The sequence below is a fragment of the Diplotaxodon limnothrissa genome, linkage group LG10, assembly GCF_057381915.1.
Source record: "Diplotaxodon limnothrissa isolate DT_005_m linkage group LG10, D_limnothrissa_male_GT1.1, whole genome shotgun sequence".
Lineage (NCBI taxonomy): Eukaryota > Metazoa > Chordata > Actinopteri > Cichliformes > Cichlidae > Diplotaxodon > Diplotaxodon limnothrissa.
Window position 1 is genome coordinate 35,961,635 of NC_140605.1, and position 14,432 is coordinate 35,976,066.

General features: G+C 47.3%; 1 protein-coding gene across 3 annotated transcripts in view; it reads left to right on the forward strand.

The window, feature by feature from the left end:
• Positions 1-14,432, forward strand: part of camk2a (calcium/calmodulin-dependent protein kinase II alpha) — a 42,960-nt gene that overhangs the window by 4,431 nt on the left and 24,097 nt on the right. The window lies entirely within an intron of this gene.

A 14,432-nucleotide genomic window follows, 5' to 3' on the forward strand; every position in this document is an offset into this window, starting at 1 on the left:
GTTCATCTCTCCATCTCTTTCCTTCAGTTGACTCTGCAGGACAAACTGCTGCTGAAGCGTCGCCGCGGTTACATAATGGGTGTCTCTGCAGGTGTTCGCTCACCTGCTGGGCGGAAACGTCCAATCAGATCTCTTTAATTTCAAACCAGCAGCACGCCATCGTCACACCGCCGTCATTCGCTCGCATCACTGTCACCTGCAACAGGAAACATGACATTAATGTAGGCTGTGAGTCAATCAAACTTTATTCGTACTGCATGCTGAACAGAGGTCACCTGAGGTCAGAGTCGTCACAGCTGAGTGACCACAGGAGTTATTAATGACGCGTGCACAGACCTCAAACCAGTCAAACCAGTCAAACCAGCACATACACATATATACATATAATAGAATTTAATACATATGGATGCAAAATAATTACTCACTGAAAAATAACAATAATAAAAAGTAAACACAAATACATTTTAAACATTCAGGTGTCGGTTCACTTTTATGGTAAAGATCCTCCAACAATACAGATCAGAAATTATATAAACAAGAATAAAATAATGAAATAAAATAATTATTAAAAATAAATCAGACAAAATAGTTTCAGGATAAATAAAAGTAAGATCTTAAAAAAGAGAAAAGAAATCAGAAAATAAACACAAAAGGATTGTTTAAAAATAGATTAGTTGTTTTAAATACAAACAGCAAAAAATATATTTAAAAATTAAACATTAAAACCCTATAAAATAAAATTGTAAAGATTCTGAAAACCACACTGTTAGCTCTAACAATCACTCATGATGATGAAGATGATTTCATTAAACAAGCTGTCTCATCTCTGAGGTGGAGTCTCCTGCACATCGCCGCCGTCTCCTCCCACAGAGGCGGAGCTACCGCTCAGAACTGCTGTCACAGCGTCCATCCTTGTAACGTCCACCTGAACCCTGAACCCGTGCAGCACTCAGACCATCCTCACTGCTGCTCTTCAACATCGTAGTCGACGCCATCATGAGGAAAGTCTTCAGGGGCAGACGCGGATTTGATGAAAATGGCACCGTGACGGATCTCGTGTTTGCAGATGACAGCACTGTGCTGGCCGAGGATGACGCCGAAGCCACGGACGCTCTATACAAGCTCACACGCGCCGCCGAGTCATATGGCTTCAAGATAAACGCTGACAAGATGACAACAGATGGGTCGCCTGCCAACGTCTACCTCAACGGTATCCAAATAGAGCAAGTCCAGCAGTTCAAATACCTGGACTCACTGATCGAGCAAAGCAAGGTCGGTTCCACGGCAGAGATCCACAGTCGAATAGGTCACGCAACTGCAGCATTTGCTTCTCTAAATTGGTGCTTGTGGAAGCAAAAAATATTTCCATCTCGACCAAAATCCGCCTTTTCCGGACGCTGATCCTCCCGATATTGCTCTATGGATCTGAAACGGTGCTCAAAGCGGACCTCAACAAACTCAAAGTTTTCCAGATGCGCTGCCTTCGACAGATATTACGAGTGTCACTTCGAGACCGCCTTCGAAACGAGGACATCCGATAGAGATGCAACCAACCGCCAATCGAGGGGCGAATTCAGAAACGCTGATTGCGATGGTTTGGCCATGTGTGTCAAATGGATGCGAGCAGACTACCACATCAACTCCTCTGGCGTAAACAACCCACCCAGTGGAGAATCCACAGAACGGCACCAAAGAAAACATGGCTAAAACAGGTCAAAGATGACATCAGGGGCAGAATAAATCTCGACGAGGCCAGAACAATCGCCAACGATCGCCATGCATGGCAACGAGTTGTGAAGGAAATTCGACAACCATTGGCACCCACAGCAGCGTATGGGCTCAGGAGTCGATGCACACCCAACACCAGCTAGGGGTCAAAGAGAAAGATGACCCCATCACTCTTCAGTTTCATGGAGGAACTATTTTCTCTCTAAAATCGACAAAGAGCAGCGGGCTGAATGTTGACTTCCTGTCATGCTGTCACAGCCATGATGCTTTCATGACGCGTGTCACGCGTGTGACCTCAGAAAATGTTGCTATCTTGTTAAAATGTTACTATTCAGCTCAGTTCAGTGATGTTTATATAGCAGCACAGCGACAGTCGCCTCCACGTGTTGTAAAGATCGACAATAATACACAAAACGTCGTATGAGCCGCTGTGAGCCAGCACAACGAAAAACTCCCTTTTAACAGGAAGAAACCTCCAGCAGAGCCAGGCTCAGGGAGGGGCGGGGCCATCTGCTGTGACCGGCTGGGAGTAAGTTGAGAAAATTTCATAACAGGCCCCTCCTACTTCCTGTCACTACTCTCTGTGGTTGCTCTGTTGCTGTGATTGGTTCTTAGGGTGGCTGCATGTTTCCATCCAATCCAATCAGTCACTGTGCTGTGACGATGTCACTGTGCTGTGGATGATGTCACCAGATGATGTCACTGTGCTGTGGATGATGTCACCAGATGATGTCACATGATGCTGTGACTGAGCGAGTAGATCCACGGTTATGTCCCACAGTGAGCGGCTAATGAGCGGACATCGATCGCTCACCCCACAGGAAACGGTCTCACTCAGGAACGCCTGACTGCTGAGCTCAGGGTGCGGCGATGCTGAGTCAAAGGGTGGAGCTGGGTCTGAGTCAGAGAATATAAAGAATAAAAACAGCAGAAGAAGAAACTGCGTTTGATTCTGTATGAACACGTTTGATCATCAGACTGTGAGTCAAGCACCGTCTGATCCCAGCACAGTCAAAGCAGAGCTGTGTGTGTGTGTGTGTGTGTGTGTGTGTGTGTGTGTGTGTGTGTGTGTGTGTGTCTGTGTGTGTGTGTGTGTGTGTGTGTGTGTGTGTGTGTGTGTGTTTAAATATCTTTGTGAGAATAGAAAATTAGCACGCTACTATACTCGTCTGTGAGTGTTTTTGAAGGAATTTTTAGGCTCAAAAAATGGTTTTAGTGTCAGATTTATAGTTTATAGTTAGGTGTTAATGAGACGTCTTCACACAAAAATGTGTGTGTGTGTGTGTGTGTGTGTGTGTGTGTGTGTGTGTGTGTGTGTGTGTGTGTGTGTGTGTGTGTGTGGAGCCTGTCATGCTGCCAGTCTTTGGAGCTTCAGAGCTGCTGCTCGGTTGGACGCCTTCCTCGGCGGCCTCGTGTTGGCTGCCGGACACTCGTGATCTCGCCGCGCTGCTTCTGTTGGTTCAGCCGCGCCGAGTCGGGATCAGTCGCCGGTGGGCTGAACCGCCTGGGGAGGTCACAGTGAGTTTCACGGGAGCTGAAGCTGACTTCAGAGTCCCAAACAATCAATACTCCATTTATGCCGGATAACTTCTCGTGTGATCATCGCGGCGCCACGGCTAATGGCTTCCACCCAGCACATTATTATCTAATTAAAGAGTTACTGGAAGGGAACCAGCTGCTTCTCTCGCTGCTCGCACTAAATGAGTTTCTGGTGGTTTTTAAATGGCCTTTAATGTCCACTTGATGAACTCAGCTGCAGGAAAAACACAGAAGGAGAAACTTTAATTGATTCCAAACCGACAGCAGCTCAAACTAACCTCCTGATGTCACGTTTGTAGCTCGAGAGCTGCAAATAAACCTCGATGGTGCACACGGGGCTAGGGCTGTGCGATATGACCACAATCTCATATCCCGATATAAGACATCTATCGTCCTGACAACGATATAAATCACAAAAGTGTAACATTTTCTGTAAATTCTGTGAATCTCGGGCAGCTCGACTTGCGTGAAGTGTTTGCAGCTGGGCGTCGTTTACCTGGAGTCGAGTGTTTTAACGATGCATGAAACGATACAATTTTAGACATATGTTGTAACGGCCGCCGTTTTCTTTCAAAGTTTGAGTCTAGGGTTTCTTTCTCAGCACCTGACAGCTCTTTTTTGCTTCTCATCCTTAAACTCTCTGCATTCCCGTGATTAAGTTTATTTTATAAAGTCTCAAGAGGATCTTGAGCTTTATTGTGAAAGGTTTACGTGGAAAACAAACAAGCGGACAGCAGAGCCACACGATGCTGTTACCATCGTTGTTGCTAACGACAACGCATAAAAACAGGCGCTTGTCCGTCCGTAATGTGGTTATATCAAATATAAGAGAAAGAAAGAACTTTAATAAATGAATAATATCTACAGTGACCTCAAAACCATGAAAAATATTGCTGTAAACAGTTTATTTTGCGACACCACGAAACATATGACAGCGTGATAGGAAACGATAGACGTTTTTATATCGTCGTCCGATATATATCGTTATATCGAACAGCCCTACATGGGGCGTGGACTCAGTGACAGTGAAGATCCACGGTGCAGTTTGTTGGTCCTCACCTGTGGGCGTGGACCACCTGGAGGGAAACCGTCAGTTCATGGGTCACACAGGATCATGATTGGTTCAGACCAGTGAGCTCACGACGAGTGAAGGGTCTGTATCCCAGCAGGATGTGATTTCTAACACACTTATTGTTCTTCTTAGTTGATCGATGAGCCCGAACCGCCTGAGCCGACCTCAGTGAGCTCAGTTCTTCTGCATCCCTTCAGCCTGCTGGGACGCTGAGCCTCACAGCTCAAACACACCAACTTTCACCTGTTTTTGCCTTTTCGGACCCAAACTGCTGTTTTAAATGTTTTGCTACATCTACTAATACGCTTAGTTTTCTATGTTCGCTCCTGTGTCATCATGCCGCCATGACAACAAAGCAAACAGCTGTTTACTGAAACCTGGAGAACTTCATGACCTCACAAAGACCCGAGCTGGACCCTCTGGTGATCTGGTTCTGGCCCCTGTGCTGCATGTTTGACACTGAGTTAATATTCGTTTGTTCACTTTAGATGTTCAAAACCACCTTTGAGCTTCTGCACAGGTGTAGTTCTACAGCAGGTGGTGTAACATCTCCTCTCACTCTGTGAACAGCTTTGAAAGCAGTTTTAAATGGTAAATGGCCTGCATTTGTATAGCGCTTTTCTAGTCCATAGGACCCCAAAGCGCTTTACACTACATTCAGTCATTCACCCATTCACACACACATTCACACACTGGTGATGGCAGCTACATTGCAGCCACAGCCACCCTGGGGCGCACTGACAGAGGCGAGGCTGCCGGACACAGGCGCCACCGGGCCCTCTGACCACCACCAGTAGGCAAACGTGGGGTTAGTATCTTGCCCAAGGATATTTGGCATGCAGCCAGGAGGCAGCCTGGGATCGAACCACCGACCTTCTGATTAGTGGCTGACCTGCTCTGCCACCTGAGCTACAGCTTTAAACCTGCGTTTGACTTGTTTCAGTGTTTAATAACATAAAAGGTCACATTTGTGATGGTTCAAGATTTTTTCATCTTCTGAAGTTAGAAAAACTGTAATTAACAACAACAACAACAATCTTTATTTATAGAGCACATTTAAAAACCAACGGCATGCCAAAGTGCTTAACATAGAACAAATTAACACAAGTATAATCAGAGTCATAAAAATAAAAGTGTAGAATTATGTTCACAGGAAAAAGCCACCAATAGAAAAAATATAACTATAGCACATAGCTATAGCACAATATAACTATGCCATCAACACACAATGGAGATAAGACATACACAGCGCAAATAAAAAGCATGATAGGAAAATTAGTAAAATAAATCACTGCAGACAAGGCCAGCATTTAACCGGTAGAAAAAGCAAGATTAAACAAATACGCTTTAAGCCGTGATTTAAAAGATTGAATAGAGTCAGACGCCCGAATGCCAATCGGAAGGTTGTTCCACAACTCTGGTGCGGCCAGGGCAAACGCTCGATCACCTCTAGACTTCAGCCGAGATCTAGGCTACACCAACAGTAACTGTGAGGATGATCTTAAAGCCCTAGCAGGAACATATAAGCTTAAGAGTTCCTTAAGATAGCTCGGTGCTGTGTTATTAGTGATTTTAAAAGTAAACAGCAGAATTTTAAATTGGATACGGTATTTCACAGGCAACCAGTGCAAATCGGCTAGGACGGGAGTAATGTGGGCAAACTTCTTAGTTTTGGTTAGAATGCGTGCAGCAGCATTTTGGACTGTCTGTAATCTATGGAGGAGGGCAGAGTGGAGACCAAAATAGAGTGAATTGCAGTAATCCAGCCTCGAAGTTACAAAGGCATGGATGAGTTTTTCCAGGTCTTTATGCGGGATGTACTGCCTGGCCTTAGAAATAAGGCGGAGTTGGTAAAAACTGGATCTAACGACAGCAGACACTTGTCTATCAAGTTTAAATGAGCTGTCAAGTAACACGCCCAGATTCCTAACAGTGTCGGAAAAGGAACTAGTGAGAAAACCAAAAGCATCACGAAGTTTGGCACGAAGGACGTCACTGCCAAAGACCACAATTTCAGTTTTCTTATCATTAAGGATAAGAGTATTTGCCAGGAGCCATTGCCTGACCTCACACATGCACTCTCGAAAACTATTCAAGGACAAAGCTAGGTCATCATTTAACTCAAAGTAGATCTAAATGTCATCAGCATAATAATGAAAAGCGATGTGATATTTCTCAAAGATAGCGCTTAATGGAAGCATGTACAATGAGAACAGAGTAGGGCCTAACACAGATCCCTGAGGGACACCACAGCAGACAGGTACAGCGGGGGAAGAGGAAGTGGCCAAGTGAACCGAGGAGAGCCGATTGGACAAGTATGATTTAAACCAATCCAAGGCAACACCCTTGATGCCTACAGTGTGCTCAAGTCTCGCCAATAAGATTTTATGATCAACCATATCGAAAGCCGACGATAAATCCAATAGCACTAGGACCGAGGAGCGTCCATTATCAGCCATTAGTAGAAGGTCATTAAGAACTCGGAGCAGCGCTGACTCAGTGCTATGATGTGGTTTGAAGGCCGATTGGAATTTATCATTAATGCTATTCTCATCCAGGTAGGCCTGGAGTTGAAGCAAAACTATCTTCTCAAGAATTTTGGCCAAGAACGGAAGCTTGGAAATCGGCCTATAGTTCGCATAATCATTATAATCGAGGTTCCTTTTTTTAAGAACAGGCTGAATTATAGCATGTTTAAAGGCTGATGGTACGCAACCAGAGAGCAAAGAAGAGTTCAAAAGGGACAATATACTAGGTCCAATTGCACTGAAACAGTCCTTAACTATACGAGATGGAAGAACATCATATACGAGATTAGTATTGTTCAGTTGTTCAACCAGACGCTTTAGAGTAGGGAGTGAAACGGGTTCAAACTGATAGAAGGAAGAGGAACAGTCAGGGGTAAACGCAGGGCCTGTCATTAAAGGAAGAGCAGATTTAAGAGATGAAACTTTATCTAAAAAATAATTTAAAAATTGTTCGCAAAGAACCGTGGAGCACGGCAGCAGCATAGTGGGGCAGGGGTTGACCACAGAGTTAAAAATTTTAAATAAAATTCGAGGATTGTTACCATTGGTAGAGATAATTTTTGAAAGAAAAGCTGCTTTAGCCATTTTGGCAGCAGTTTGAAACTTCAAGCGACTAGTACGTAGGATGTTGTAAGATGCCTGGAGTTTATCTTTCCTCCACCTCCTCTCATCCCGTCGACACGCACGTCGTAGAGCGCGAACAGAGTCACTTAACCAACATTGTGAGTAAGTTCTGGGGCGCTTCATTTTAATAGGTGCAACAATGTCGAGGATGGAGGAACATGTAGTTAACAGGGTATTGGCAAAATTCTCAACCATGTAAGGGGTAAGACAATCTGACGTAATAGATGCAGAATTCACAAAAGAAGCAGAGAATTTCACCACAGTATCAGCATTAACAGTACGCATAGGGCAAAGAGGAGCCTCAAGGTGTAATCCGGTATTACCTAGGTCAACATCGAAGATAACCGGGGAGTGGTCGGAAAGACCAGTATTTCCAATATCCTTAATGCATATATCCACACCATATGTAAAGACCAAATCAAGAGTATGGCCTTTAACATGGGTTGGTTCATTCACCCACTGAGTAAGATTGAAAGAGTCAGTCAATGCAAGAAAATCTTTGACCAATTGGTCATCCATACAGCAGACATGTATATTAAAATCACCAGAAATAATAACAAAGCCATATTTAAAAAGAATGGATCCCAAAAAGTCAGCAAATTCAGAAATAAACATCTTGTGGTATTTAGGCGGACGATAGACCACAACACACAGAGTAGTCCGAGAGCCAGTCAACTCCAATAACTGAGCTTCAAAGCTAGAGTAGATGGGGGAGGATAGCAGCCGAGCTTCATATTTGCTTTTAAAAACCGAGGCTAAGCCGCCACCTCTGCTAGTGAGCCTTGGTGAGCTAAAAAAGGCACAGTCAGGAGGGAGAAGCTCGGAGAAGGGGATGAACTCACCCGGGGAAGTCCACGTCTCCGTCAGAAATAGAATGTCCAGTCCCGTGGTGAGGAAAAAGTCATTTAAAAGAAAAGCCTTATTCGAGAGAGACCTGACGTTAAATAAAGCCATCCGAGTCCGAGGAGCTAGGTCATTAGCGGTAGCACGTCGCAGAGTGCTGAGGTTGTTATGTTGGACACCGCGACCGAGCGACGTTATCCAGGAGGGTAAGTTTGAAGGCCAGCAAGGCAAATCCAACGATGACTCAGCAGTTTAGCCGCAGAGCGGCTCCTGGAATTGTGGACGAGACGTGAAAGCTGTAGAAGGGTAATCCGTAGCCATGGCTCTAAGATAAGCCTTGAGGCAGACGCGAGCACCACTCCTTCTACCCCGTTTCCTGAAGCGTTTCCTACGCAGAGTGTAAAAAGGTAAGTAGGTCGCACTGGTGGGGGAAACGGGCATCAAGGGGATAGCATCACCCAAGGTCCCGCAGGGGTCCAGTCGTTGGGGATAGGAAAACCGAAGATTCAGGAGCGTGTCTCTATCATAAGTAATTAGCGCACAGTCGCCTAGTGAACATAAAACCAAAGATAAAACAACAAGGAGTACTACGCCGAGGCGCAGTCGAAATCGAAGACGGCCTGCCATGCACACCGGCGCCATCTTTAAAAACTAAAGAATGTAAAAACTGTAGCCTCAAACACACAATAATAACATGGAGTGAATTTATATATATATTAATATATATATAAACACCCAGCACGACCCTGCGGGCGGTTTATCCATCCAGCTCGGGTCCTCTACCAGAGGCCTGGGAGCTTGAGGGTCCTGCACAGTATCTTAGCTGTTCCCAGGACTGCGCTCTTCTGGACAGAGATCTCCGATGTTATTCCCGGGATCTGCTGGAGCCACTCGCCTAGCTTGGGAGTCACCGCACCTAGTGCTCCGATTACCACGGGGACCACCATTACCTTCACCCTCCACATCCTCTCGAGCTCTTCTCTGAGCCCTTGGTATTTCTCCAGCTTCTCGTGTTCCTTCTTCCTGATGTTGCTGTCATTCGGAACCGCTACATCGATCACTACGGCCGTCTTCTTCTGTTTGTCTACCACCACTATGTCCGGTTGGTTAGCCACCACCATTTTGTCCGTCTGTATCTGGAAGTCCCACAGGATCTTAGCTCGGTCATTCTCCACCACCCTTGGGGGCATCTCCCATTTTGACCTCGGGACTTCCAGGTTATACTCGGCACAGATGTTCCTGTACACTATGCCGGCCACCTGGTTATGGCGTTCCATGTATGCCTTGCCTGCTAGCATCTTGCACCCTGCTGTTATGTGCTGGATTGTCTCTGGAGCATCTTTACCCAGCCTGCACCTGGGGTCTTGCCTGGTGTGATAGACCCCAGCCTCTATGGATCTTGTACTCAGAGCTTGTTCTTGTGCTGCCATGATTAGTGCCTCTGTGCTGTCTTTCAGTCCAGCTTTGTCCAGCCACTGGTAGGATTTCTGGATATCAGCCACCTCCTCTATCTGCCGGTGGTACATGCCGTGCAGGGGCCTGTCCTTCCATGATGGTTCCTCGTCTCCCTCCTCTTTCTTGGGTTTCTGCTGCCTGAGGTATTCACTGAGCACTCGGTCAGTTGGGGCCATCTTCCCAATGTATTCCTGGATGTTCATTGTCTCATCCTGGACTGTGGTGCTGACACTCACCAGTCCCCGGCCCCCTTCCTTCCGCTTAGCGTACAGCCTCAGGGTGCTGGACTTGGGGTGAAACCCTCCATGCATGGTAAGGAGCTTTCTTGTCTTTATGTCAGTGGCTTCTATCTCCTCCTTTGGCCAGCCTATTACCCCAGCAGGGTACCTGATCACGGGCAGGGCGTACGTGTTGATGGCCCGGATCTTGTTCTTACCATTCAGCTGACTCCTCAGGACTTGCCTGACCCTCTGCAGGTACTTGGTGGTTGCAGCTTTTCTAGCGGCCTCTTCATGGTTCCCATTCGCCTGTGGGATCCCCAGGTACTTGTAACTGTCCTCTATGTCTGCAATGTTGCCTTCTGGTAGTTCAATCCCCTCAGTTCTGACTACCTTCCCTCTCTTTGTTACCATCCGACTACACTTCTCCAGTCCGAACGACATTCCAATGTCATTGCTGTATAGCCTGGTAGTGTGGATCAGTGAATCGATGTCTCGTTCACTCTTGGCATACAGCTTGATGTCATCCATGTACAGGAGGTGGCTGACAACTGCTCCGTTCTGTAGTCGGTATCCGTAGCCAGTCTTGTTAATGATCTCACTGAGGGGGTTCAGGCCTATGCAGAACAGCATAGGCCTGAACCTGAAAAAATATATATATATATATATATATATATATATATATATATGCATGCAGCTGGATAGCGTAGTGGTTAGACTACACGCCTTTGGAACAGAGGATCGCAAGTTCGATTCCTGCCTGGGGCGTCTGTATCCAGTAAGGGTCCTAAGGCTAGACCCCCTATGCTAAGCAAGCCTACCGCAGACATGAGCGAGACAGATAAATATGAAGGCATGCCGGCTCGGACGTCGCCCGGATCAACAAGGTCCGCGTCAGGTGTTGAGGAACCAGGGCACCCTGACGAAAAGTGGGCTACTGGAACAAGAAGGCATCGGTGGGCAAGAGACGAAAACAGGGCGTTGTTGGAATGCTACTATGCAAGTAACCCCGGCGGAAGGGGCTACATGAATAGGATGAGGGACCTATGGATTCTTCGATACCCAACATCCACAATGACGGCGAAACAACTAGTAGCTCAGTGTTCCAACATTCGAAAGAAGGGACTGCTCTCACAGCTAGAGATTGACGAGGTACAACACAAATGCTACGGCAAGGAGGAGTCAGGACGCCAGGTCAGGGGGGAGATATCATCACCCCCACCCGAGATTGGGTACATAGCCCCAAGTGCGATAGGAGAAGGATCGTTGAGTGCGAGAGGAACTGACCTGAAAAATAGGATCATGGCCAAGCTTGAAACCTGGATCCCGCGTAGCCGGTTACCAAGATTACGTGAAGTTCCCTCAGAAGGTCTGCTAGATGATGTTAATGCAGCACTACGGGCAATACCTACAACCACGATTACCGACACTAACAAGCTGATCTACAATACGGCAACAGTGATCAGTGAGATGCTTGGCTACAAGTTGAACAGCAACAAGGGGCAGTACCCTCCATGGAGAAGGAGGCTAGAGGGCAAGATCAAAGTAGCACGGAGGGAGGTTAGCCAACTAAATGAGTTGCAGAAAGGTGCGACAAATAAGGTGCCTAAGAAATACAGCAAGCTGTCCATACCTGAGGCCTTGGAAACTGCCAAGCAAAGACTCACAGCCTTGGCCAGCCGCTTGAGGAGGTACACCAGAGAGATAGAAGGCAGGAGAATAAACCAGCTGTTCTCCACAGAACCAGCAAAGGTGTACTCTCAGTGGCAAGGGAACAATAAGAGAACAGCACCACCAAGGCTGGAGACGGAGCAATACTGGAAGAGCATATGGGAGAAGGATGCAACCCATAACGGCAATGCTCAGTGGCTAGAGGATCTGAGGGCTGACCACAGCGACCTCCCTGAACAGGGTCCAGTAACCATCACAGTGGTAGATATCCAAGAAAGGGTCTCCAGTATGAAGAGTTGGACAGCACCAGGGCCCGACATGGTTCACGCCTACTGGCTGAAGAAGCTGACTGCACTCCACGAGCGTCTGGCAGCACAAATGAACCAGCTGCTAGTTAACGAGAGACACCCGGAATGGCTAACTGAAGGCCGGACGGTCCTGATCCCCAAGGACCCCAAGAAGGGACCGGTCCCCTCCAACTACCGACCAATAACCTGCCTCAGTACTACATGGAAGCTCCTGTCAGGCATCATATCGGCTAAGATGAACAGGCACATGGGTCAATACATGAGCGGGACACAGAAAGGAATTGGCAAGAATACCAGAGGCGCAAAACACCAGCTACTGGTAGACAGAACAATCAGCCGAGACTGCAAGACCAGACTGACCAACCTGTGCACTGCCTGGATTGATTACAAGAAGGCCTATGACTCAATGCCCCACAGCTGGATACTGGAATGCCTAGAATTGTACAAGATCAATGGGACCCTAAGAGCCTTCATCAGGAACTCAATGGGGATGTGGCGTACAACACTAGAGGCCAACTCCAAGCCCATAGCACAAGTCACCATCAAGTGCGGGATCTACCAAGGAGATGCTCTGTCCCCACTGCTGTTCTGCATAGGCCTGAACCCCCTCAGTGAGATCATTAACAAGACTGGCTACGGATACCGACTACAGAACGGAGCAGTTGTCAGCCACCTCCTGTACATGGATGACATCAAGCTGTATGCCAAGAGTGAACGAGACATCGATTCACTGATCCACACTACCAGGCTATACAGCAATGACATTGGAATGTCGTTCGGACTGGAGAAGTGTAGTCGGATGGTAACAAAGAGAGGGAAGGTAGTCAGAACTGAGGGGATTGAACTACCAGAAGGCAACATTGCAGACATAGAGGACAGTTACAAGTACTTGGGGATCCCACAGGCGAATGGGAACCATGAAGAGGCCGCTAGAAAAGCTGCAACCACCAAGTACCTGCAGAGGGTCAGGCAAGTCCTGAGGAGTCAGCTGAATGGTAAGAACAAGATCCGGGCCATCAACACGTACGCCCTGCCCGTGATCAGGTACCCTGCTGGGGTAATAGGCTGGCCAAAGGAGGAGATAGAAGCCACTGACATAAAGACAAGAAAGCTCCTTACCATGCATGGAGGGTTTCACCCCAAATCCAGCACCCTGAGGCTGTACGCTAAGCGGAAGGAAGGGGGCCGGGGACTGGTGAGTGTCAGCACCACAGTCCAGGATGAGACAACGAACATCCAAGAATACATTGGGAAGATGGCCCCAACTGACCGAGTGCTCCGTGAATACCTCAGGCAGCAGAAACCCAAGAAAGAGGAGGGAGACGAGGAACCATCATGGAAGGACAGGCCCCTGCACGGCATGTACCACCGGCAGATAGAGGAGGTGGCTGATATCCAGAAATCCTACCAGTGGCTGGACAAAGCTGGACTGAAAGACAGCACAGAGGCACTAATCATGGCAGCACAAGAACAAGCTCTGAGCACAAGATCCATAGAGGCTGGGGTCTATCACACCAGGCAAGACCCCAGGTGCAGGCTGTGTAAAGATGCCCCAGAGACAATCCAGCACATAACAGCAGGGTGCAAGATGCTAGCAGGCAAGGCATACATGGAACGCCATAACCAAGTGGCCGGCATAGTGTACAGGAACATCTGTGCCGAGTATAACCTGGAAGTCCCGAGGTCAAAATGGGAGATGCCCGCAAGGGTGGTGGAGAATGACCGAGCTAAGATCCTGTGGGACTTCCAGATACAGACGGACAAAATGGTGGTGGCTAACCAACCGGACATAGTGGTGGTAGACAAACAGAAGAAGATGGCCGTAGTGATCGATGTAGCGGTTCCGAATGACAGCAATATCAGGAAGAAGGAACACGAGAAGCTGGAGAAATACCAAGGGCTCAGAGAAGAGCTCGAGAGGATGTGGAGGGTGAAGGTAACGGTGGTCCCCGTGGTAATCGGAGCACTAGGTGCGGTGACTCCCAAGCTAGGCGAGTGGCTCCAGCAGATCCCAGGAACAATATCGGAGATCTCTGTCCAGAAGAGCGCAGTCCTGGGAACAGCTAAGATACTGCGCAGGACCCTCAAGCTCCCAGGCCTCTGGTAGAGGACCCGAGCTTGAAGGATAAACCGCCCGCAGGGGCGTGCTGGGTGTTTTTTTTTTTATATATATATATTACTGTAATATCAACAATATATCTAATAATATCAACAATATATCTAAATATATCATTAGCATCATGTGACCATGTTATTGGTCACATGATGGGTCACCTTTATTTCCATCGTCATCATTAATATGAACCCGGCTAATGCTGGGCTGTGCAGGCGTCTGCTGCAGAAACCAAAAAGCTTCCAGCATCAAAGCTGTGCACAGTTGATAAAGATGAGGAGCAACAAACAGCTCTCCCATTATTCCCAGCAGCCACACGCCTGATTTAAGCCC